Consider the following 26016-nt stretch of genomic DNA (forward strand, 5'->3'; position numbering starts at 1 on the left):
CCCTGATGCAGAGTAAACTCCCTGCTCTCTCATCGCTCTCTCCAAATAAGACAATTTGAAAATGATATGTTAATAAAACATGAATAAAGTAGTGTTTTGATTAGAAACAAATCTGATGAATGCTCACTTTCACCTTTCAGTGATGATGTGAGGGTTCCATATTCTTTTTTCCTTTGATGAACAGTCTTTCCTGCTCTTTCCAAGAGGTGTCTCCTCTGAAGCAGCAGCAACAGCGCCCTCTGCAAAGAAAAGTCTAAAAAGCTTACAGCACCTGGTATTCCCAGGCGGTCTCCCATTCAAGTACTAACCAGGCCCGACCCTGCTTAGCTTCCGAGATCGGACGAGATCGGGCGTGTTTTTTTTTTTTTTCTCTTTTATTATCAAAAATAGATTGAATTTACATTTTTTTTACATACATTTGTTTTTTACATCATTCCTTTACATGTTTGCCTCTGTCAGGTCTTAACTTTTAACATGTATACATCACTCGATACAGGAAACACACAAATCAATAAAAACAATAAAACCAACCAAAAACAAGAAGCCCCAAAATAAATCTTAACCAAAATCCATTCTCACCTCATTCACATCTCCATTCGTTATTTCTATGAAGGTGCTCCCGTCCACAAACCCTTTCTGAAAGTCGTCTTTCCCAATGTAGCTGTGCATCACTTTCACATCCCTTTCTGTCAAATTTTTAAAAACATTCCACACGTCACATTTTCTCCTTTCATACTGCGCAGTGTTTCTCCTTAGTTTCACTGCATATCGTGCGTGGCTCAGGACATAGTTTAACAGATTTACATTGCATCCTCTCTTTCTCTCCACCACTCCAAACAACCACAGCTTCTTCCATTCGCTTCTCCCCACAAAGTCTCCCTCCCAGCACCTATTTATTAACTCCCTTATTTTCCCAAAGTACACCCTTAGTTCCCCACATTCAACAAACTCATGCATACATGTCTCCACTCCCACTTCACATACGTCACATTCCTTTCCCACCTCCCGGTCAAACTTGCTCTTTATCAGGTTGTTGTATATCCTGTTGTGCCTTAGCATGTAGTCAAAGTGTTCACATTCAGTCGTGTTCCACTTCACTCTCAGATTGGTCCATATTTGCTTTGCATCCATGTTATCCATTACTTTGACCCACACTTTCTCTGCAGCCGGCCTCCTCAGTTCTTTCTCCCTCATACATTCATATATCATCCTTGTTTTTACATCCTTCAGACTCAACTTGCACTCCCCTTCCCCTATATACATATCTATTTCATCTTCTCCTCCGTTCACGTTCTCTCTCTCAATCATTTCCTTCCATTCTTTGGGCATTGCTTTTTTTATTTTTTCTATGACCCCTTCAGCTGTACCCGGCCATATTTCATCCCCATTCCCCCTGACCTCATCTACAATCACCTGTGCCCTCATAAAACCCGGTGTGTACTCGTACACCATGTCCCTCACCTTCCTTATCCCTGCTCTCCATATTACCCTGTTAAAGATGGTCTCCCCCTCCACTGTGATTTTTGGATTTAAAAACGCTGGCTGCTCCCATACCTGCTTTACATTTTTGCATTCATACTTTACGAAACTCAGAAACTCTCCCCACGCTCCCAGCATCTCTTTGTAATAATCAGTCACTCCATCTAACATCCCTTTTTTCATTTTCATATACACTCCACTCTCACCACACCCTCCAGTTTTGTTGATAGCTTCTGTTAAACACACCTTCCACACCTGATCACTTTTATTCTTTAAGTATCTCACCATCATTTTCACCCTCAGTGCTTTTTTTTTCCTCTCTAAGTTAACCAGTTTCAGTCCCCCATCTTCATACTCATTTTCTAGTACTTCCCTTGCTATTCTAACCCCCTTCCCATCCCACAAAAAGTCACTCACCATCCCTCCCACTTCTTTCATCACTTTCTCAGGCACATCCATCACATTCATCACATACACCAGCTTGCTCATTATTAAACAATTTACTACAATTACCTTCCCTTTTAGCTTCAATCCTCTTCTCTTCCAAAACCCTAACGTCTTTCTAATCCTATTCACTATCCCCTCATACTGCCTATCTCTCCCTTCTTTCTCCTCTATCCCTAAATTTACACCTAACACCTTCATATACCCTTTGTTTTCCTTCATTCTGATCTCCTCCCTCTCTTCTCTGTTCTCCCCTATGTACATTATCTCTGATTTCTCTATGTTTACTTTTGCTCCTGATGCCCTACCATACTGCTCTACACTTTTTAAAACCTCTACTACACTTTCTTTGTCCCTAACTGTCACTGTTGTGTCGTCTGCATATTGATATAGCGTGCTCATCTGTCCACCCGGTAGTTCTATGCCCTTAATCCCTCTATTTTGCAATATTAGTGCCGCTAGCGGCTCTGCTGACAAGGCGTACAGCAGAGCCGATAGCGGACATCCCTGTCTAACTGATCTCTCTAATCTAAACTCCTCTGTCACTATCCCGTTTATTTTTATCTTACTCGCTGCTCTTTCATACATCCTCCTTATCCATCTTATCATCCTATTTCCAAAACCCACTTTATCTAATACCTTATATAAATACCCATGATCTACTCTATCAAATGCTTTATTCAGATCCAAACTCGCTACTATCCCTATATTGTTCCCCTTCATGTGTGTGATGGTGTCCCTAATACTGCTTATTGTGTCGGCTATGTCTCTTCCTGGTATGCTATATGCTTGTGTGCTTCCCACCACCGTCCCTATAACCCCCTTTATCCTATTCGCTAATACCTTTGCTAATATTTTATAATCACCATTTAACATTGTGAGTGGTCTGTAATTTTCTAATTTGTCCCTGCTCCCTTTTTTGTAAATTATACTAACTAGCCCTATTGTCATGCTGTGTGGCATCTCTCCCTTCTCTTCTATATACCTAAATAATCTATCTAACACTGGCACTAATTCTTCCTTAAACTCTATGTAAAACTCTCCTATTATCCCATCTATCCCTGGACTTTTATTTCTGCCTAACTCATCTATTGCTTTCCCTATCTCTCCCTTAGTTATCTCTCCTTCACATCCTTCTCTGTCCTCATCACTCAGCCTAGCTTCCATCTTTTCTATCACCTGCCTGCTACTCTCCTCATCTACTTCTTCTTTCTTAAATAACTCCCTATAGAATTCTCCTACTCTTTCCACTATCCCTACAAAGTCAGTTATTCTTTCCCCTCTCTTTCCCTCCACTTGCTCAAAATAGTTATTCTTTTGCCTTACCTTCTCTAGCCCTAAGAAATAACTTGTACATTTTTCCCCCTCTACTACATCTCTTGCCTTACTTCTAATTATTGCTCCCTTGCACTTTCCCTGTTCTATCTCTTTCAGTTCATCTTTCTTCTTTATATATTCCCCCAAATCATACTTGCCATCCTCCTCAGCTTTCTTTTCCTCTTCTCTCAACTCCTCTTTTAACTTTTTTTCCTTCTCTCTCTGTGTTTTCCCCCTCTTCCTACTGTGTTTTATGCTCATGGTCCGTACTCCCTCTTTTACCCCTTCCCACCACCTCCCTATATCTTCCTCATACATCCTGTCATCCTTCTCCCACCTTATGTATTCTCTCACTTCTTTTTTATATTTTTCATCTCTCAGCAACTCCCCATTCATGCACCACAGTCCCCCTCCTCTTCTCTCTGTTTCCCTTCCTATTGTAAATTTTAGCACCTTGTGATCACTAATAGTTGTGATTTTGTAATCTATACCACTTATCCTTTCTGCTATGCCCTTTGTGCTCAATACTAAATCTATCCTACTCTGTTTTAATTTTCCCTTCACCACTTGCATTCGTGAGTACTCTCTCCCCTCAGGATTTCTTTCTCTCCATACATCACTCAGTCCTTTCACACTTTTAATCTTTTCTAACATTCCTCTCGATGTATCATTCTTAAAACACATGTTCTCCGCCACATCCAATTTCCCACACCACACATTAAAGTCTCCTACTATCATACAGTTGCCATCACACATTGTTCCCATTTTTTCAAACATCCTCTTTCTCTCTTTCTCCTCATTTGGTGCATGCACATTTATCAGTTTTATGTTTTCATTCCTATATTTAAATTTTATCCCTATCATCCTGCCATCTTCCCCATCGTCACACTTGCTCACATCCTCTATCACTCCTCTTTTTATTAAAATCGCTACCCCCCCTGCTTCCCCATAACCATTGCTTGCATACACATCTCCCATCCATTCCTTCTCCACTTCTCTCATACTCCTTTCATCCCAGTGTGTCTCCTGGATACATATTATGTCACTTTTCCCCAATCCATACATCTGTTCTCTCTTACTTTTATTTCTTAGCCCTCTTGCATTAATTGATATTATTTCAATCATTATTATTATTAGGATGCTTAGTTTCATTTTTTGTTCTTATTTTTGCTTTTCTTATTCATCCTATTGTGCCTCTCTGTATTCTGTCGCTTCCTAATTTGCGTTATTTTCTCAGACAGTTCCATATCAGTTTCGGAATCTACCGTTTGTGACGCGTGTGACTCCTCACCGGCCTCTGTGGGAGTCGCTCCGTCCGTCACTTTCCTCCTCTCCCCCGTCTTGTCTTTTCCTCGCCTTTTCTCCTCCTTCTCCTCCGTCTCCATGCCTGCCTTGTCCGCTCCGTCTTCCTTTCCTTCCGTTTTGTCCTTCTCCTCTGCCGTCGCCGCCCGCATCTTCTCTCCTCTCCTCCTGCCTGCGTCCACCTCTGCATCCTTTCCTTGCCTTTTCTCCTCGGTCTCCAGTTCTGCCTTGTCCGCTCCGTCTCTCTTTCCTTTCCTCGTCACCTTCCTCTCCGCCGGCTCCCTCTCTCCTCTCTCCTTGTCGGCGTCCACCTTCACCGCCTCCTCCGTCGCTCCATTCTTTTCCTCTCTCCCGTCGTCCTTCTGCACCTCTCCTGCTCCGCTCGTGCTCACCGGTCCCTCCTCAACTCCCTCGTCCACACTCTCCATGTCCTCCGTGTCTCTGTCCTCGCTGTTTTCACTCTCGCTCCCATCTCCGCTCTCATCCACCTCACTTTTTTCTCCTTCCGCCTCACTTTCCTTGCAGCTGCAGTTCTGATTTAGGTTTTTACACATCTCACATCTTTTCTTCCCTTGGCTGCACTCCCTAGCAAAGTGTCCCTGAATTCCACATCTATGGCACTGGAACTCAGGGCACTCCCTCATTATGTGCCCGGGTTGGATGCACATCCTGCACACCCTGACCTGTTTGTCATGAATGACTCTAAAATATTCGCTCCCCAGTGCTGTTTCAAATTTAGTTGAATATGGCAATGACTGCACTTGGTTATTGAATCTCACTTTCATGAACCTAGTTCCATCTGCCACATTGGTTCCCGGCCACATCCTCCTCTTTATTGGTGATGCAGCCGAGACTCCCCACCCCTTCAATTTTTCCAGGATTTTTTCATCTCCTATATAAAAGGGGAGATTTAGAAATGACACTACCAGCTCATCGTTTGTGAGTTCCCTGGCGTGTATCCTGGTGTCCCCCATCTTAAATCCCTCCATGAGCCTGTCTTTTCCTCTCGGATGGCTCATGGACATCTCATACTTATTCCTGCCAATAAATCTGCACGCCACCAGCCCTCCACATAGCTCACGCACGCATCTCATGAGCTCCATTGCGCTGATCTCATTTTCTCCCTCCATTTCCACACTCACGGTCAACTTCCTTACCTCTCTCTCTGTGCTTTCGCCGCTCTGGCTCAGCACAACAGCGGGGGTAGCCGCGCTACTCATCCGCTCCGTGTTCTCCTCCACCGCTCCCTCCATGGGACCGACACAGAAGCCCCCGTACAGCGCGTCGCTGTTACGGGGAGATATATCAATGTCAGCTATCACAACGCTAACGTCCGGTTGGATAGCTGCATACACACATAGAAAAAAGGAAAAAGGAAAAAGAAAAGTAGAAAAATAGAAAAATAGAGAGAGAGATCGTGAAGAAGTTGGAAAAAAAGTACTGAGTAGGTCGTCCGTGGTGCTCTACTTCCGCGTCAAGCTGACGTCACTCCGTGGTGCGTTCAAGGGCGTTCGGGCTGGTTTGGCCGTAAGCGATTAACTCCACCCACAATACCTCCTTTATACATGTGAATCATCACCATCATCAATGGTTCTTCTGTTGCTTTGCAACCATAGCATCTTGAGGTGTGGGTGGGTGGGAGGGTCAATTGTTCCAAAATCAATCTCAAGGTGCAATTTTGTCATATCGTTGCAAGAAACAAATCATTACAATTTTCAAAAATGACCTTCAGCAATATTGTCAGTGTTTCATATCCAGTTGTTTCCCTGATGCAGAGTAAACTCCCTGCTCTCTCATCGCTCTCTCCAAATAAGACAATTTGAAAATGATATGTTAATAAAACATGAATAAAGTAGTGTTTTGATTAGAAACAAATCTGATGAATGCTCACTTTCACCTTTCAGTGATGATGTGAGGGTTCCATATTCTTTTTTCCTTTGATGAACAGTCTTTCCTGCTCTTTCCAAGAGGTGTCTCCTCTGAAGCAGCAGCAACAGCGCCCTCTGCAAAGAAAAGTCTAAAAAGCTTACAGCACCTGGTATTCCCAGGCGGTCTCCCATTCAAGTACTAACCAGGCCCGACCCTGCTTAGCTTCCGAGATCGGACGAGATCGGGCGTGTTCAGGGTGGTATGGCCGTAAGCGATTAACTCCACCCACAATACCTCCTTTATACATGTGAATCATCACCATCATCAATGGTTCTTCTGTTGCTTTGCAACCATAGCATCTTGAGGTGTGGGTGGGCGGGAGGGTCAATTGTTCCAAAATCAATCTCAAGGTGCAATTTTGTCATATCGTTGCAAGAAAAAAATCATTACAATTTTCAAAAATGACCTTCAGCAATATTGTCAGTGTTTCATATCCAGTTGTTTCCCTGATGCAGAGTAAACTCCCTGCTCTCTCATCGCTCTCTCCAAATAAGACAATTTGAAAATGATATGTTAATAAAACATGAATAAAGTAGTGTTTTGATTAGAAACAAATCTGATGAATGCTCACTTTCACCTTTCAGTGATGATGTGAGGGTTCCATATTCTTTTTTCCTTTGATGAACAGTCTTTCCTGCTCTTTCCAAGAGGTCTCTCCTCTGAAGCAGTAGCAACAGCGCCCTCTGCAAAGAAAAGTCTAAAAAGCTTACAGCACCTGGTATTCCCAGGCGGTCTCCCATTCAAGTACTAACCAGGCCCGACCCTGCTTAGCTTCCGAGATCGGACGAGATCGGGCGTGTTTTTTTTTTTTTTTCTTTTATTATCAAAAATAGATTGAATTTACATTTTTTTTTACATACATTTGTTTTTTACATCGTTCCTTTACATGTTTGCCTCTGTCAGGTCTTAACTTTTCACATGTATACATCACTCGATACAGGAAACACACAAATCAATAAAAGCAATAAAACCAACCAAAAACAAAAAGCCCCAAAACAAATCTTAACCAAAATCCATTCTCACCTCATTCACATCTCCATTCGTTATTTCTATGAAGGTGCTCCCGTCCACAAACCCTTTCTGAAAGTCGTCTTTCCCAATGTAGCTGTGCATCACTTTCACATCCCTTTCTGTCAAATTTTTAAAAACATTCCACACGTCACATTTTCTCCTTTCATACTGCGCAGTGTTTCTCCTTAGTTTCACTGCATATCGTGCGTGGCTCAGGACATAGTTTAACAGATTTACATTGCATCCTCTCTTTCTCTCCACCACGCCAAACAACCACAGCTTCTTCCATTCGCTCCTCCCCACAAAGTCTCCCTCCCAGCACCTATTTATTAACTCCCTTATTTTCCCAAAGTACACCCTTAGTTCCCCACATTCAACAAACTCATGCATACATGTCTCCACTCCCACTTCACATACGTCACATTCCTTTCCCACCTCCCGGTCAAACTTGCTCTTTATCAGGTTGTTGTATATCCTGTTGTGCCTTAGCATGTAGTCAAAGTGTTCACATTCAGTCGTGTTCCACTTCACTCTCAGATTGGTCCATATTTGCTTTGCATCCATGTTATTCATTACTTTGACCCACACTTTCTCTGCAGCCGGCCTCCTCAGTTCTTTCTCCCTCATACATTCATATATCATCCTTGTTTTTACATCCTTCAGACTCAACTTGCACTCCCCTTCCCCTACATACATATCTATTTCATCTTCTCCTCCGTTCACGTTCTCTCTCTCAATCATTTCCATCCATTCTTTGGGCATTGCTTTTTTTATTTTTTCTATGACCCCTTCAGCTGTACCCGGCCATATTTCATCCCCATTCCCCCTGACCTCATCTACAATCACCTGTGCCCTCATAAAACCCGGTGTGTACTCGTACACCATGTCCCTCACCTTCCTTATCCCTGCTCTCCATATTACCCTGTTAAAGATGGTCTCCCCCTCCACTGTGATTTTTGGATTTAAAAACGCTGGCTGCTCCCATACCTGCTTTACATTTTTGCATTCATACTTCACGAAACTCAGAAACTCTCCCCACGCTCCCAGCATCTCTTTGTAATAATCAGTCACTCCATCTAACATCCCTTTTTTCATTTTCATATACACTCCACTCTCACCACACCCTCCAGTTTTGTTGATAGCTTCTGTTAAACACACCTTCCACACCTGATCACTTTTATTCTTTAAGTATCTCACCATCATTTTCACCCTCAGTGCTTTTTTTTTCTCTCTAAGTTAACCAGTTTCAGTCCCCCGTCTTCATACTCGTTTTCTAGTACTTCCCTTGCTATTCTAACCCCCTTCCCATCCCACAAAAAGTCACTCACCATCCCTCCCACTTCTTTCATCACTTTCTCAGGCACATCCATCACATTCATCACATACACCAGCTTGCTCATTATTAAACAATTTACTACAATTACCTTCCCTTTTAGCTTCAATCCTCTTCTCTTCCAAAACCCTAACGTCTTTCTAATCCTATTCACTATCCCCTCATACTGCCTATCTCTCCCTTCTTTCTCTTCTATCCCTAAATTTACACCTAACACCTTCATATACCCTTTGTTTTCCTTCATTCTGATCTCCTCCCTCTCTTCTCTGTTCTCCCCTATGTACATTATCTCTGATTTCTCTATGTTTACTTTTGCTCCTGATGCCCTACCATACTGCTCTACACTTTTTAAAACCTCTACTACACTTTCTTTGTCCCTAACTGTCACTGTTGTGTCGTCTGCATATTGATATAGCGTGCTCATCTGTCCACCCGGTAGTTCTATGCCCTTAATCCCTCTATTTTGCAATATTAGTGCCGCTAGCGGCTCTGCTGACAAGGCGTACAGCAGAGCCGATAGCGGACATCCCTGTCTAACTGATCTCTCTAATCTAAACTCCTCTGTCACTATCCCGTTTATTTTTATCTTACTCGCTGCTCTTTCATACATCCTCCTTATCCATCCTATCATCCTATTTCCAAAACCCACTTTATCTAATACCTTATATAAATACCCATGATCTACTCTATCAAATGCTTTATTCAGATCCAAACTCGCTACTATCCCTATTTTGTTCCCCTTCATGTGTGTGATGGTGTCCCTAATACTGCTTATTGTGTCGGCTATGTCTCTTCCTGGTATGCTATATGCTTGTGTGCTTCCCACCACCGTCCCTATAACCCCCTTTATCCTATTTGCTAACACCTTTGCTAGTATTTTATAATCACCATTTAACATTGTGAGTGGTCTGTAGTTTTCTAATTTGTCCCTGCTCCCTTTTTTGTAAATTATACTAACTAGCCCTATTGTCATGCTGTGTGGCATCTCTCCCTTCTCTTCTATATACCTAAATAATCTATCTAACACTGGCACTAATTCTTCCTTAAACTCTATATAAAACTCTCCTATTATCCCATCTATCCCTGGACTTTTATTCCTGCCTAACTCATCTATTGCTTTCCCTATCTCTCCTTTAGTTATCTCTCCTTCACATCCTTCTCTATCCTCATCACTCAGCCTAGCTTCCATCTTTTCTATCACCTGCCTGCTACTCTCCTCATCTACTTCTTCTTTCTTAAATAACTCCCTATAGAATTCTCCTACTCTTTCCACTATCCCTACAAAGTCAGTTATTCTTTCCCCTCTCTTTCCCTCCACTTGCTCAAAATAATTATTCTTTTGCCTTACCTTCTCTAGCCCTAAGAAATAACCTGTACATTTTTCCCCCTCTACTGCATCTCTTGCCTTACTTCTAATTATTGCTCCCTTGCACTTTCCCTGTTCTATCTCTTTCAGTTCATCTTTCTTCTTTATATATTCCCCCAAATCATACTTGCCATCCTCCTCAGCTTTCTTTTCCTCTTCTCTCAACTCCTCTTTTAACTTTTTTTCCTTCTCTCTCTGTGTTTTCCCCCTCTTCCTACTGTGTTTTATGCTCATGGTCCGTACTCCCTCTTTTAACCCTTCCCACCACCTCCCTATATCTTCCTCATACATCCTGTCATCCTTCTCCCACCTTATGTATTCTCTCACTTCTTTTTTATATTTTTCATCTCTCAGCAACTCCCCATTCATGCACCACAGTCCCCCTCCTCTTCTCTTTGTCCCCCCCCCTATTGTAAATTTTAACTCCTTATGATCACTATACGTTGTGGTTCTATATTCTATTTCTTTTATCCTTTCTGCTATGCTTTTTGTGCTTAATACTAAATCTATCCTACTCTGTTTTAATTCCCCTTTTACCAGTTGTGTTCTTGAGAACGCTCTCCTCTCTGGATTTCTTTCTCTCCATACGTCACTCAGTCCTTTCATACTTTTTAATTTTTTTAATACCTCTCTTGTTGTGTCATTTTTAAAGTGCATGTTTGTTGACACGTCCAGTTTCTCACACCACACATTGAAGTCCCCCACAATCATGCAGTTGTCATCACACATCGTTCCCATCTTTTCAATCATCACCTTTCTTTCTTTCTCCTCATTCGGCATATACACATTTACCAGCTTCATTTCCTCATTCTTATATTCAAATTTGATCCCTATCATCCTCCCATCTCCCTCATCTTCACACCTTCTCACATTCCCTATCACTCCTTTTTTTGTTAATATTGCTACACCCCTCGCATTCCCATCTCCATTATTTGCAAATACTTCTCCCCTCCATTCATCCTCCACCTCTTTCATACATCTCTCATTCCAGTGTGTTTCCTGTAAGCATATTATGTCATAATTACTCTTCCCATATATCTGATGTCTTTTGTTTTTGTTCTTTAGCCCCCTTGCATTTATTGAAATTATTGTTAACATTATTATTATTTTTACTTTCATTTTGTTATTTCCTTAGTTTTACTTTTCTTATTATTCCTCGTATGCCTCTTAGTATTCTGTCTTTTTCTTAGTTGTTTCATTTGTTCCTCTATATCCATGTCTGTTTCGGATCCTACCGTCTGTGGTGTGGTAGTCTCCTCTGCAGTCTCTGTGGGCTTAGCTCCACTCAGTGCATTCTCCGTCCTTCCTGTGTCATCCTCTCGTCGCGTTCTCCCCGGGCCTGCTTCCTCCTTTCCGTCTTGTCTTTCGACAGTCGCCCCCTTCTCTGGCCCTCTCGTCTCCTTCGTTTTGGGACCTTTCTTCTCCACCCCGTCACTCCTCCTGTCTGCCGTCCCTTCTGTCCTCACCTCACGCGCCAGCGCTCCTCTCCTCCTTCCCGCATCCTCCTCCTCGTTGTTTCCTTTCGTTCTCTCCTTCCTTTCCTTCCGGTTCGCTCCATCTTTCTTTCCGCCTTCCGTCTCCTCTGTCGGCCTCTCTCCTTCCTGCTTGCCTGCATCCTCTTTCTCTGTCTCCTCCATTTCTTTTCTGACTCCCTCCTCCTCACTTTCCATATACTCTGCCTCCCCCTCCTCACTGCCTCCGCTCTCACTTTCTTGTCCACTCTCATTTGTGTCGTCTTCTGCCTCACTCTTATTGCATCTGCATTCACTCATAAGGTTCTGGCATAGATCACATCTCTTCTTCCCCTGCGTGCATTCCCTTGCATAATGACCCTGCACTCCACATCTGTTGCAGTGAAATTCAGGGCACTCTCTCATTATGTGCCCTGGTTTAATGCACAACCTGCACACCTTCACCTGCTTATCATGCAGCACCCTGAAGTACTCAGCTCCCAGCGCTGTGTCAAATCTAGCGGAATACGGCAGTGATTGTATTTCATTATTAAATTTTACTTTCAGGAACCTTGTCCCATCAGCTACATTTGTCCCTGGCCACATCCTTCTTTTAATGGGAGATACTGCTGATACTCCCCAGAGTTGTAGCTTTGCCAGTATCTCCCTGTCCTCAATATAAAATGGCAGATTCATGAAAGACACTACTAGCTCGTCATTTATTAGCTCTCTGACGTGCACCCGATTCTCCCCAATCTTAAATCCTTCCATGAGCCTGTCCTTTCCTTTCGGATGGCTCATCGTCATTTCATATTTTTTTTCGGTTATCTGTCTGCACGCCAGTAGCCCTCCACACAGCTCGCGTACGCAACGCATCAGCTCCATAGCCGTGTCCTCGCCCTCCATCTCTACCATCACTGTCTGCTCCCTGTCGTTCCTCTCATTTATTTTGCAGCACTTACCCTGCGTCAGCTCCGTCTCTCCACCGCTGTCACCTCCGTGGGTGTCAGCGGTTAAACTCCGCCGCTCCGTGCTTGTCTCTGCCATTGTCTCGGGAGCACTTCCTAGCAGGCTACGATTCCCCCTCACAGTGCGTCACTGCCGCGGGGGACACACACATACACACAACAAGACAATCACAACACTAATGTCCGGTTGGATTTACATATATGAGGTAGAAAAATAGGGAGATGTAGAGAGAGAACAAGAAAAGCTGGAAAAGAGAGAGAAAAAAAAAAGAAAAATAGTTCCTCCGCAGCCACCCGTGGTGGCTTGCTTCCGGGTCGCTGGTTGATGTCGTCACTCCGTGGTGCGTTCAAGGGCGTGTTCAGGGTGGTATGGCCGTAAGCGATTAACTCCACCCACAATACCTCCTTTATACATGTGAATCATCACCATCATCAATGGTTCTTCTGTTGCTTTGCAACCATAGCATCTTGAGGTGTGGGTGGGCGGGAGGGTCAATTGTTCCAAAATCAATCTCAAGGTGCAATTTTGTCATATCGTTGCAAGAAAAAAATCATTACAATTTTCAAAAATGACCTTCAGCAATATTGTCAGTGTTTCATATCCAGTTGTTTCCCTGATGCAGAGTGAACTCCCTGCTCTCTCATCGCTCTCTCCAAATAAGACAATTTGAAAATGATATGTTAATAAAACATGAATAAAGTAGTGTTTTGATTAGAAACAAATCTGATGAATGCTCACTTTCACCTTTCAGTGATGATGTGAGGGTTCCATATTCTTTTTTCCTTTGATGAACAGTCTTTCCTGCTCTTTCCAAGAGGTCTCTCCTCTGAAGCAGTAGCAACAGCGCCCTCTGCAAAGAAAAGTCTAAAAAGCTTACAGCACCTGGTATTCCCAGGCGGTCTCCCATTCAAGTACTAACCAGGCCCGACCCTGCTTAGCTTCCGAGATCGGACGAGATCGGGCGTGTTTTTTTTTTTTTTTCTTTTATTATCAAAAATAGATTGAATTTACATTTTTTTTTACATACATTTGTTTTTTACATCGTTCCTTTACATGTTTGCCTCTGTCAGGTCTTAACTTTTCACATGTATACATCACTCGATACAGGAAACACACAAATCAATAAAAGCAATAAAACCAACCAAAAACAAAAAGCCCCAAAACAAATCTTAACCAAAATCCATTCTCACCTCATTCACATCTCCATTCGTTATTTCTATGAAGGTGCTCCCGTCCACAAACCCTTTCTGAAAGTCGTCTTTCCCAATGTAGCTGTGCATCACTTTCACATCCCTTTCTGTCAAATTTTTAAAAACATTCCACACGTCACATTTTCTCCTTTCATACTGCGCAGTGTTTCTCCTTAGTTTCACTGCATATCGTGCGTGGCTCAGGACATAGTTTAACAGATTTACATTGCATCCTCTCTTTCTCTCCACCACGCCAAACAACCACAGCTTCTTCCATTCGCTCCTCCCCACAAAGTCTCCCTCCCAGCACCTATTTATTAACTCCCTTATTTTCCCAAAGTACACCCTTAGTTCCCCACATTCAACAAACTCATGCATACATGTCTCCACTCCCACTTCACATACGTCACATTCCTTTCCCACCTCCCGGTCAAACTTGCTCTTTATCAGGTTGTTGTATATCCTGTTGTGCCTTAGCATGTAGTCAAAGTGTTCACATTCAGTCGTGTTCCACTTCACTCTCAGATTGGTCCATATTTGCTTTGCATCCATGTTATTCATTACTTTGACCCACACTTTCTCTGCAGCCGGCCTCCTCAGTTCTTTCTCCCTCATACATTCATATATCATCCTTGTTTTTACATCCTTCAGACTCAACTTGCACTCCCCTTCCCCTACATACATATCTATTTCATCTTCTCCTCCGTTCACGTTCTCTCTCTCAATCATTTCCATCCATTCTTTGGGCATTGCTTTTTTTATTTTTTCTATGACCCCTTCAGCTGTACCCGGCCATATTTCATCCCCATTCCCCCTGACCTCATCTACAATCACCTGTGCCCTCATAAAACCCGGTGTGTACTCGTACACCATGTCCCTCACCTTCCTTATCCCTGCTCTCCATATTACCCTGTTAAAGATGGTCTCCCCCTCCACTGTGATTTTTGGATTTAAAAACGCTGGCTGCTCCCATACCTGCTTTACATTTTTGCATTCATACTTCACGAAACTCAGAAACTCTCCCCACGCTCCCAGCATCTCTTTGTAATAATCAGTCACTCCATCTAACATCCCTTTTTTCATTTTCATATACACTCCACTCTCACCACACCCTCCAGTTTTGTTGATAGCTTCTGTTAAACACACCTTCCACACCTGATCACTTTTATTCTTTAAGTATCTCACCATCATTTTCACCCTCAGTGCTTTTTTTTTCTCTCTAAGTTAACCAGTTTCAGTCCCCCGTCTTCATACTCGTTTTCTAGTACTTCCCTTGCTATTCTAACCCCCTTCCCATCCCACAAAAAGTCACTCACCATCCCTCCCACTTCTTTCATCACTTTCTCAGGCACATCCATCACATTCATCACATACACCAGCTTGCTCATTATTAAACAATTTACTACAATTACCTTCCCTTTTAGCTTCAATCCTCTTCTCTTCCAAAACCCTAACGTCTTTCTAATCCTATTCACTATCCCCTCATACTGCCTATCTCTCCCTTCTTTCTCTTCTATCCCTAAATTTACACCTAACACCTTCATATACCCTTTGTTTTCCTTCATTCTGATCTCCTCCCTCTCTTCTCTGTTCTCCCCTATGTACATTATCTCTGATTTCTCTATGTTTACTTTTGCTCCTGATGCCCTACCATACTGCTCTACACTTTTTAAAACCTCTACTACACTTTCTTTGTCCCTAACTGTCACTGTTGTGTCGTCTGCATATTGATATAGCGTGCTCATCTGTCCACCCGGTAGTTCTATGCCCTTAATCCCTCTATTTTGCAATATTAGTGCCGCTAGCGGCTCTGCTGACAAGGCGTACAGCAGAGCCGATAGCGGACATCCCTGTCTAACTGATCTCTCTAATCTAAACTCCTCTGTCACTATCCCGTTTATTTTTATCTTACTCGCTGCTCTTTCATACATCCTCCTTATCCATCCTATCATCCTATTTCCAAAACCCACTTTATCTAATACCTTATATAAATACCCATGATCTACTCTATCAAATGCTTTATTCAGATCCAAACTCGCTACTATCCCTATTTTGTTCCCCTTCATGTGTGTGATGGTGTCCCTAATACTGCTTATTGTGTCGGCTATGTCTCTTCCTGGTATGCTATATGCTTGTGTGCTTCCCACCACCGTCCCTATAACCCCCTTTATCCTATTTGCTAACACCTTTGCTAGTATTTTATAATCACCATTTAACATTGTGAGTGGTCTGTAGTTTTCTAATTTGTCCCTGCTCCCTTTTTTGTAAATTATACTAACTAGCCCTATTGTCATGCTGTGTGGCATCTCTCCCTTCTCTTCTATATACCTAAATAATCTATCTAACACTGGCACTAATTCTTCCTTAAACTCTATATAAAACTCTCCTATTATCCCATCTATCCCTGGACTTTTATTCCTGCCTAACTCATCTATTGCTTTCCCTATCTCTCCTTTAGTTATCTCTCCTTCACATCCTTCTCTATCCTCATCACTCAGCCTAGCTTCCATCTTTTCTATCACCTGCCTGCTACTCTCCTCATCTACTTCTTCTTTCTTAAATAACTCCCTATAGAATTCTCCTACTCTTTCCACTATCCCTACAAAGTCAGTTATTCTTTCCCCTCTCTTTCCCTCCACTTGCTCAAAATAATTATTCTTTTGCCTTACCTTCTCTAGCCCTAAGAAATAACCTGTACATTTTTCCCCCTCTACTGCATCTCTTGCCTTACTTCTAATTATTGCTCCCTTGCACTTTCCCTGTTCTATCTCTTTCAGTTCATCTTTCTTCTTTATATATTCCCCCAAATCATACTTGCCATCCTCCTCAGCTTTCTTTTCCTCTTCTCTCAACTCCTCTTTTAACTTTTTTTCCTTCTCTCTCTGTGTTTTCCCCCTCTTCCTACTGTGTTTTATGCTCATGGTCCGTACTCCCTCTTTTAACCCTTCCCACCACCTCCCTATATCTTCCTCATACATCCTGTCATCCTTCTCCCACCTTATGTATTCTCTCACTTCTTTTTTATATTTTTCATCTCTCAGCAACTCCCCATTCATGCACCACAGTCCCCCTCCTCTTCTCTTTGTCCCCCCCCCTATTGTAAATTTTAACTCCTTATGATCACTATACGTTGTGGTTCTATATTCTATTTCTTTTATCCTTTCTGCTATGCTTTTTGTGCTTAATACTAAATCTATCCTACTCTGTTTTAATTCCCCTTTTACCAGTTGTGTTCTTGAGAACGCTCTCCTCTCTGGATTTCTTTCTCTCCATACGTCACTCAGTCCTTTCATACTTTTTAATTTTTTTAATACCTCTCTTGTTGTGTCATTTTTAAAGTGCATGTTTGTTGACACGTCCAGTTTCTCACACCACACATTGAAGTCCCCCACAATCATGCAGTTGTCATCACACATCGTTCCCATCTTTTCAATCATCACCTTTCTTTCTTTCTCCTCATTCGGCATATACACATTTACCAGCTTCATTTCCTCATTCTTATATTCAAATTTGATCCCTATCATCCTCCCATCTCCCTCATCTTCACACCTTCTCACATTCCCTATCACTCCTTTTTTTGTTAATATTGCTACACCCCTCGCATTCCCATCTCCATTATTTGCAAATACTTCTCCCCTCCATTCATCCTCCACCTCTTTCATACATCTCTCATTCCAGTGTGTTTCCTGTAAGCATATTATGTCATAATTACTCTTCCCATATATCTGATGTCTTTTGTTTTTGTTCTTTAGCCCCCTTGCATTTATTGAAATTATTGTTAACATTATTATTATTTTTACTTTCATTTTGTTATTTCCTTAGTTTTACTTTTCTTATTATTCCTCGTATGCCTCTTAGTATTCTGTCTTTTTCTTAGTTGTTTCATTTGTTCCTCTATATCCATGTCTGTTTCGGATCCTACCGTCTGTGGTGTGGTAGTCTCCTCTGCAGTCTCTGTGGGCTTAGCTCCACTCAGTGCATTCTCCGTCCTTCCTGTGTCATCCTCTCGTCGCGTTCTCCCCGGGCCTGCTTCCTCCTTTCCGTCTTGTCTTTCGACAGTCGCCCCCTTCTCTGGCCCTCTCGTCTCCTTCGTTTTGGGACCTTTCTTCTCCACCCCGTCACTCCTCCTGTCTGCCGTCCCTTCTGTCCTCACCTCACGCGCCAGCGCTCCTCTCCTCCTTCCCGCATCCTCCTCCTCGTTGTTTCCTTTCGTTCTCTCCTTCCTTTCCTTCCGGTTCGCTCCATCTTTCTTTCCGCCTTCCGTCTCCTCTGTCGGCCTCTCTCCTTCCTGCTTGCCTGCATCCTCTTTCTCTGTCTCCTCCATTTCTTTTCTGACTCCCTCCTCCTCACTTTCCATATACTCTGCCTCCCCCTCCTCACTGCCTCCGCTCTCACTTTCTTGTCCACTCTCATTTGTGTCGTCTTCTGCCTCACTCTTATTGCATCTGCATTCACTCATAAGGTTCTGGCATAGATCACATCTCTTCTTCCCCTGCGTGCATTCCCTTGCATAATGACCCTGCACTCCACATCTGTTGCAGTGAAATTCAGGGCACTCTCTCATTATGTGCCCTGGTTTAATGCACAACCTGCACACCTTCACCTGCTTATCATGCAGCACCCTGAAGTACTCAGCTCCCAGCGCTGTGTCAAATCTAGCGGAATACGGCAGTGATTGTATTTCATTATTAAATTTTACTTTCAGGAACCTTGTCCCATCAGCTACATTTGTCCCTGGCCACATCCTTCTTTTAATGGGAGATACTGCTGATACTCCCCAGAGTTGTAGCTTTGCCAGTATCTCCCTGTCCTCAATATAAAATGGCAGATTCATGAAAGACACTACTAGCTCGTCATTTATTAGCTCTCTGACGTGCACCCGATTCTCCCCAATCTTAAATCCTTCCATGAGCCTGTCCTTTCCTTTCGGATGGCTCATCGTCATTTCATATTTTTTTTCGGTTATCTGTCTGCACGCCAGTAGCCCTCCACACAGCTCGCGTACGCAACGCATCAGCTCCATAGCCGTGTCCTCGCCCTCCATCTCTACCATCACTGTCTGCTCCCTGTCGTTCCTCTCATTTATTTTGCAGCACTTACCCTGCGTCAGCTCCGTCTCTCCACCGCTGTCACCTCCGTGGGTGTCAGCGGTTAAACTCCGCCGCTCCGTGCTTGTCTCTGCCATTGTCTCGGGAGCACTTCCTAGCAGGCTACGATTCCCCCTCACAGTGCGTCACTGCCGCGGGGGACACACACATACACACAACAAGACAATCACAACACTAATGTCCGGTTGGATTTACATATATGAGGTAGAAAAATAGGGAGATGTAGAGAGAGAACAAGAAAAGCTGGAAAAGAGAGAGAAAAAAAAAAGAAAAATAGTTCCTCCGCAGCCACCCGTGGTGGCTTGCTTCCGGGTCGCTGGTTGATGTCGTCACTCCGTGGTGCGTTCAAGGGCGTGTTCAGGGTGGTATGGCCGTAAGCGATTAACTCCACCCACAATACCTCCTTTATACATGTGAATCATCACCATCATCAATGGTTCTTCTGTTGCTTTGCAACCATAGCATCTTGAGGTGTGGGTGGGCGGGAGGGTCAATTGTTCCAAAATCAATCTCAAGGTGCAATTTTGTCATATCGTTGCAAGAAAAAAATCATTACAATTTTCAAAAATGACCTTCAGCAATATTGTCAGTGTTTCATATCCAGTTGTTTCCCTGATGCAGAGTAAACTCCCTGCTCTCTCATCGCTCTCTCCAAATAAGACAATTTGAAAATGATATGTTAATAAAACATGAATAAAGTAGTGTTTTGATTAGAAACAAATCTGATGAACGCTCACTTTCACCTTTCAGTGATGATGTGAGGGTTCCATATTCTTTTTTCCTTTGATGAACAGTCTTTCCTGCTCTTTCCAAGAGGTGTCTCCTCTGAAGCAGCAGCAACAGCGCCCTCTGCAAAGAAAAGTCTAAAAAGCTTACAGCACCTGGTATTCCCAGGCAGTCTCCCATTCAAGTACTAACCAGGCCCGACCCTGCTTAGCTTCCGAGATCGGACGAGATCGGGCGTGTTCAGGGTGGTATGGCCGTAAGCGATTAACTCCACCCACAATACCTCCTTTATACATGTGAATCATCACCATCATCAATGGTTCTTCTGTTGCTTTGCAACCATAGCATCTTGAGGTGTGGGTGGGCGGGAGGGTCAATTGTTCCAAAATCAATCTCAAGGTGCAATTTTGTCATATCGTTGCAAGAAAAAAATCATTACAATTTTCAAAAATGACCTTCAGCAATATTGTCAGTGTTTCATATCCAGTTGTTTCCCTGATGCAGAGTAAACTCCCTGCTCTCTCATCGCTCTCTCCAAATAAGACAATTTGAAAATGATATGTTAATAAAACATGAATAAAGTAGTGTTTTGATTAGAAACAAATCTGATGAACGCTCACTTTTACCTTTCAGTGATGATGTGAGGGTTCCATATTCTTTTTTCCTTTGATGAACAGTCTTTCCTGCTCTTTCCAAGAGGTGTCTCCTCTGAAGCAGCAGCAACAGCGCCCTCTGCAAAGAAAAGTCTAAAAAGCTTACAGCACCTGGTATTCCCAGGCGGTCTCCCATTCAAGTACTAACCAGGCCCGACCCTGCTTAGCTTCCGAGATCGGACGAGATCGGGCGTGTTCAGGGTGGTATGGCCGTAAGCGATTAACTCCACCCACAATACCTCCTTTATACATGTGAATCATCACCATCATCAATGGTTCTTCTGTTGCTTTGCAACCATAGCATCTTGAAGTGTGGGTGGGCGGGAGGGTCAATTGTTCCAAAATCAATCTCAAGGTGCAATTTTGTCATATCGTTGCAAGAAAAAAATCATTACAATTTTCAAAAATGACCTTCAGCAATATTGTCAGTGTTTCATATCCAGTTGTTTCCCTGATGCAGAGTAAACTCCCTGCTCTCTCATCGCTCTCTCCAAATAAGACAATTTGAAAATGATATGTTAATAAAACATGAATAAAGTAGTGTTTTGATTAGAAACAAATCTGATGAACGCTCACTTTTACCTTTCAGTGATGATGTGAGGGTTCCATATTCTTTTTTCCTTTGATGAACAGTCTTTCCTGCTCTTTCCAAGAGGTGTCTCCTCTGAAGCAGCAGCAACAGCGCCCTCTGCAAAGAAAAGTCTAAAAAGCTTACAGCACCTGGTATTCCCAGGCGGTCTCCCATTCAAGTACTAACCAGGCCCGACCCTGCTTAGCTTCCGAGATCGGACGAGATCGGGCGTGTTCAGGGTGGTATGGCCGTAAGCGATTAACTCCACCCACAATACCTCCTTTATACATGTGAATCATCACCATCATCAATGGTTCTTCTGTTGCTTTGCAACCATAGCATCTTGAGGTGTGGGTGGGCGGGAGGGTCAATTGTTCCAAAATCAATCTCAAGGTGCAATTTTGTCATATCGTTGCAAGAAAAAAATCATTACAATTTTCAAAAATGACCTTCAGCAATATTGTCAGTGTTTCATATCCAGTTGTTTCCCTGATGCAGAGTAAACTCCCTGCTCTCTCATCGCTCTCTCCAAATAAGACAATTTGAAAATGATATGTTAATAAAACATGAATAAAGTAGTGTTTTGATTAGAAACAAATCTGATGAACGCTCACTTTCACCTTTCAGTGATGATGTGAGGGTTCCATATTCTTTTTTCCTTTGATGAACAGTCTTTCCTGCTCTTTCCAAGAGGTGTCTCCTCTGAAGCAGCAGCAACAGCGCCCTCTGCAAAGAAAAGTCTAAAAAGCTTACAGCACCTGGTATTCCCAGGCGGTCTCCCATTCAAGTACTAACCAGGCCCGACCCTGCTTAGCTTCCGAGATCGGACGAGATCGGGCGTGTTCAGGGTGGTATGGCCGTAAGCGATTAACTCCACCCACAATACCTCCTTTATACATGTGAATCATCACCATCATCAATGGTTCTTCTGTTGCTTTGCAACCATAGCATCTTGAGGTGTGGGTGGGCGGGAGGGTCAATTGTTCCAAAATCAATCTCAAGGTGCAATTTTGTCATATCGTTGCAAGAAAAAAATCATTACAATTTTCAAAAATGACCTTCAGCAATATTGTCAGTGTTTCATATCCAGTTGTTTCCCTGATGCAGAGTAAACTCCCTGCTCTCTCATCGCTCTCTCCAAATAAGACAATTTGAAAATGATATGTTAATAAAACATGAATAAAGTAGTGTTTTGATTAGAAACAAATCTGATGAACGCTCACTTTCACCTTTCAGTGATGATGTGAGGGTTCCATATTCTTTTTTCCTTTGATGAACAGTCTTTCCTGCTCTTTCCAAGAGGTGTCTCCTCTGAAGCAGCAGCAACAGCGCCCTCTGCAAAGAAAAGTCTAAAAAGCTTACAGCACCTGGTATTCCCAGGCGGTCTCCCATTCAAATACTAACCAGGCCCGACCCTGCTTAGCTTCCGAGATCGGACGAGATCGGGCGTGTTCAGGGTGGTATGGCCGTAAGCGATTAACTCCACCCACAATACCTCCTTTATACATGTGAATCATCACCATCATCAATGGTTCTTCTGTTGCTTTGCAACCATAGCATCTTGAGGTGTGGGTGGGCGGGAGGGTCAATTGTTCCAAAATCAATCTCAAGGTGCAATTTTGTCATATCGTTGCAAGAAAAAAATCATTACAATTTTCAAAAATGACCTTCAGCAATATTGTCAGTGTTTCATATCCAGTTGTTTCCCTGATGCAGAGTAAACTCCCTGCTCTCTCATCGCTCTCTCCAAATAAGACAATTTGAAAATGATATGTTAATAAAACATGAATAAAGTAGTGTTTTGATTAGAAACAAATCTGATGAATGCTCACTTTCACCTTTCAGTGATGATGTGAGGGTTCCATATTCTTTTTTCCTTTGATGAACAGTCTTTCCTGCTCTTTCCAAGAGGTGTCTCCTCTGAAGCAGCAGCAACAGCGCCCTCTGCAAAGAAAAGTCTAAAAAGCTTACAGCACCTGGTATTCCCAGGCAGTCTCCCATTCAAGTACTAACCAGGCCCGACCCTGCTTAGCTTCCGAGATCGGACGAGATCGGGCGTGTTCAGGGTGGTATGGCCGTAAGCGATTAACTCCACCCACAATACCTCCTTTATACATGTGAATCATCACCATCATCAATGGTTCTTCTGTTGCTTTGCAACCATAGCATCTTGAGGTGTGGGTGGGCGGGAGGGTCAATTGTTCCAAAATCAATCTCAAGGTGCAATTTTGTCATATCGTTGCAAGAAAAAAATCATTACAATTTTCAAAAATGACCTTCAGCAATATTGTCAGTGTTTCATATCCAGTTGTTTCCCTGATGCAGAGTAAACTCCCTGCTCTCTCATCGCTCTCTCCAAATAAGACAATTTGAAAATGATATGTTAATAAAACATGAATAAAGTAGTGTTTTGATTAGAAACAAATCTGATGAATGCTCACTTTCACCTTTCAGTGATGATGTGAGGGTTCCATATTCTTTTTTCCTTTGATGAACAGTCTTTCCTGCTCTTTCCAAGAGGTGTCTCCTCTGAAGCAGCAGCAACAGCGCCCTCTGCAAAGAAAAGTCTAAAAAGCTTACAGCACCTGGTATTCCCAGGCGGTCTCCCATTCAAGTACTAACCAGGCCCGACCCTGCTTAGCTTCCGAGATCGGACGAGATCGGGCGTGTTCAGGGTGGTATGGCCGTAAGCGATTAACTCCACCCACAATACCTCCTTTATACATGTGAATCATCACCATCATCAATGGTTCTTCTGTTGCTTTGCAACCATAGCATCTTGAGGTGTGGGTGGGCGGGAGGGTCAATTGTTCCAAAATCAATCTCAAGGTGCAATTTTGTCATATCGTTGCAAGAAAAAAATCATTACAATTTTCAAAAATGACCTTCAGCAATATTGTCAGTGTTTCATATCCAGTTGTTTCCCTGATGCAGAGTAAACTCCCTGCTCTCTCATCGCTCTCTCCAAATAAGACAATTTGAAAATGATATGTTAATAAAACATGAATAAAGTAGTGTTTTGATTAGAAACAAATCTGATGAATGCTCACTTTCACCTTTCAGTGATGATGTGAGGGTTCCATATTCTTTTTTCCTTTGATGAACAGTCTTTCCTGCTCTTTCCAAGAGGTGTCTCCTCTGAAGCAGCAGCAACAGCGCCCTCTGCAAAGAAAAGTCTAAAAAGCTTACAGCACCTGGTATTCCCAGGCAGTCTCCCATTCAAGTACTAACCAGGCCCGACCCTGCTTAGCTTCCGAGATCGGACGAGATCGGGCGTGTTCAGGGTGGTATGGCCGTAAGCGATTAACTCCACCCACAATACCTCCTTTATACATGTGAATCATCACCATCATCAATGGTTCTTCTGTTGCTTTGCAACCATAGCATCTTGAGGTGTGGGTGGGCGGGAGGGTCAATTGTTCCAAAATCAATCTCAAGGTGCAATTTTGTCATATCGTTGCAAGAAAAAAATCATTACAATTTTCAAAAATGACCTTCAGCAATATTGTCAGTGTTTCATATCCAGTTGTTTCCCTGATGCAGAGTAAACTCCCTGCTCTCTCATCGCTCTCTCCAAATAAGACAATTTGAAAATGATATGTTAATAAAACATGAATAAAGTAGTGTTTTGATTAGAAACAAATCTGATGAATGCTCACTTTCACCTTTCAGTGATGATGTGAGGGTTCCATATTCTTTTTTCCTTTGATGAACAGTCTTTCCTGCTCTTTCCAAGAGGTGTCTCCTCTGAAGCAGCAGCAACAGCGCCCTCTGCAAAGAAAAGTCTAAAAAGCTTACAGCACCTGGTATTCCCAGGCAGTCTCCCATTCAAGTACTAACCAGGCCCGACCGTGCTTAGCTTCCGAGATCGGACGAGATCGGGCGTGTTCAGGGTGGTATGGCCGTAAGCGATTAACTCCACCCACAATACCTCCTTTATACATGTGAATCATCACCATCATCAATGGTTCTTCTGTTGCTTTGCAACCATAGCATCTTGAGGTGTGGGTGGGCGGGAGGGTCAATTGTTCCAAAATCAATCTCAAGGTGCAATTTTGTCATATCGTTGCAAGAAAAAAATCATTACAATTTTCAAAAATGACCTTCAGCAATATTGTCAGTGTTTCATATCCAGTTGTTTCCCTGATGCAGAGTAAACTCCCTGCTCTCTCATCGCTCTCTCCAAATAAGACAATTTGAAAATGATATGTTAATAAAACATGAATAAAGTAGTGTTTTGATTAGAAACAAATCTGATGAATGCTCACTTTCACCTTTCAGTGATGATGTGAGGGTTCCATATTCTTTTTTCCTTTGATGAACAGTCTTTCCTGCTCTTTCCAAGAGGTGTCTCCTCTGAAGCAGCAGCAACAGCGCCCTCTGCAAAGAAAAGTCTAAAAAGCTTACAGCACCTGGTATTCCCAGGCGGTCTCCCATTCAAGTACTAACCAGGCCCGACCCTGCTTAGCTTCCGAGATCGGACGAGATCGGGCGTGTTCAGGGTGGTATGGCTGTAAGCGATTAACTCCACCCACAATACCTCCTTTATACATGTGAATCATCACCATCATCAATGGTTCTTCTGTTGCTTTGCAACCATAGCATCTTGAGGTGTGGGTGGGCGGGAGGGTCAATTGTTCCAAAATCAATCTCAAGGTGCAATTTTGTCATATCGTTGCAAGAAAAAAATCATTACAATTTTCAAAAATGACCTTCAGCAATATTGTCAGTGTTTCATATCCAGTTGTTTCCCTGATGCAGAGTAAACTCCCTGCTCTCTCATCGCTCTCTCCAAATAAGACAATTTGAAAATGATATGTTAATAAAACATGAATAAAGTAGTGTTTTGATTAGAAACAAATCTGATGAATGCTCACTTTCACCTTTCAGTGATGATGTGAGGGTTCCATATTCTTTTTTCCTTTGATGAACAGTCTTTCCTGCTCTTTCCAAGAGGTGTCTCCTCTGAAGCAGCAGCAACAGCGCCCTCTGCAAAGAAAAGTCTAAAAAGCTTACAGCACCTGGTATTCCCAGGCGGTCTCCCATTCAAGTACTAACCAGGCCCGACCCTGCTTAGCTTCCGAGATCGGACGAGATCGGGCGTGTTCAGGGTGGTATGGCCGTAAGCGATTAACTCCACCCACAATACCTCCTTTATACATGTGAA

The 26016-nt window shown here is 42.8% G+C and overlaps 12 non-coding genes across 12 annotated transcripts; all 12 read right to left on the bottom strand.

Moving 5' to 3' along the window:
• Nucleotides 1-6565: 6565 nt before the first annotated feature.
• On the bottom strand, nt 6566-6684 carry LOC138410192 (5S ribosomal RNA). Its single transcript, XR_011242988.1, has one exon. It is a non-coding gene; the product is annotated as a 5S ribosomal RNA (ribosomal RNA).
• Nucleotides 6685-19768: 13084 nt separating this feature from the next.
• On the bottom strand, nt 19769-19887 carry LOC138408676 (5S ribosomal RNA). Its single transcript, XR_011241995.1, has one exon. It is a non-coding gene; the product is annotated as a 5S ribosomal RNA (ribosomal RNA).
• Nucleotides 19888-20377: 490 nt separating this feature from the next.
• Nucleotides 20378-20496, bottom strand: LOC138410193 (5S ribosomal RNA). Its single transcript, XR_011242989.1, has one exon. It is a non-coding gene; the product is annotated as a 5S ribosomal RNA (ribosomal RNA).
• Nucleotides 20497-20986: 490 nt separating this feature from the next.
• LOC138410194 (5S ribosomal RNA) lies at nt 20987-21105 on the bottom strand. Its single transcript, XR_011242990.1, has one exon. It is a non-coding gene; the product is annotated as a 5S ribosomal RNA (ribosomal RNA).
• Nucleotides 21106-21595: 490 nt separating this feature from the next.
• LOC138410196 (5S ribosomal RNA) lies at nt 21596-21714 on the bottom strand. The gene has a single exon (XR_011242992.1). It is a non-coding gene; the product is annotated as a 5S ribosomal RNA (ribosomal RNA).
• Nucleotides 21715-22204: 490 nt separating this feature from the next.
• On the bottom strand, nt 22205-22323 carry LOC138408691 (5S ribosomal RNA). The gene has a single exon (XR_011242010.1). It is a non-coding gene; the product is annotated as a 5S ribosomal RNA (ribosomal RNA).
• Nucleotides 22324-22813: 490 nt separating this feature from the next.
• On the bottom strand, nt 22814-22932 carry LOC138408677 (5S ribosomal RNA). Its single transcript, XR_011241996.1, has one exon. It is a non-coding gene; the product is annotated as a 5S ribosomal RNA (ribosomal RNA).
• A 490-nt stretch (nt 22933-23422) lies between these two features.
• LOC138410197 (5S ribosomal RNA) lies at nt 23423-23541 on the bottom strand. Its single transcript, XR_011242993.1, has one exon. It is a non-coding gene; the product is annotated as a 5S ribosomal RNA (ribosomal RNA).
• Nucleotides 23542-24031: 490 nt separating this feature from the next.
• LOC138408678 (5S ribosomal RNA) lies at nt 24032-24150 on the bottom strand. The gene has a single exon (XR_011241997.1). It is a non-coding gene; the product is annotated as a 5S ribosomal RNA (ribosomal RNA).
• Nucleotides 24151-24640: 490 nt separating this feature from the next.
• On the bottom strand, nt 24641-24759 carry LOC138409094 (5S ribosomal RNA). The gene has a single exon (XR_011242415.1). It is a non-coding gene; the product is annotated as a 5S ribosomal RNA (ribosomal RNA).
• A 490-nt stretch (nt 24760-25249) lies between these two features.
• LOC138408147 (5S ribosomal RNA) lies at nt 25250-25368 on the bottom strand. The gene has a single exon (XR_011241465.1). It is a non-coding gene; the product is annotated as a 5S ribosomal RNA (ribosomal RNA).
• Nucleotides 25369-25858: 490 nt separating this feature from the next.
• LOC138410198 (5S ribosomal RNA) lies at nt 25859-25977 on the bottom strand. Its single transcript, XR_011242994.1, has one exon. It is a non-coding gene; the product is annotated as a 5S ribosomal RNA (ribosomal RNA).
• Nucleotides 25978-26016: the final 39 nt, after the last annotated feature.

The sequence above is a fragment of the Paralichthys olivaceus genome, chromosome 5 (genome assembly GCF_024713975.1).
Source record: "Paralichthys olivaceus isolate ysfri-2021 chromosome 5, ASM2471397v2, whole genome shotgun sequence".
In the NCBI taxonomy this organism is placed as follows: Eukaryota; Metazoa; Chordata; class Actinopteri; order Pleuronectiformes; family Paralichthyidae; genus Paralichthys; species Paralichthys olivaceus.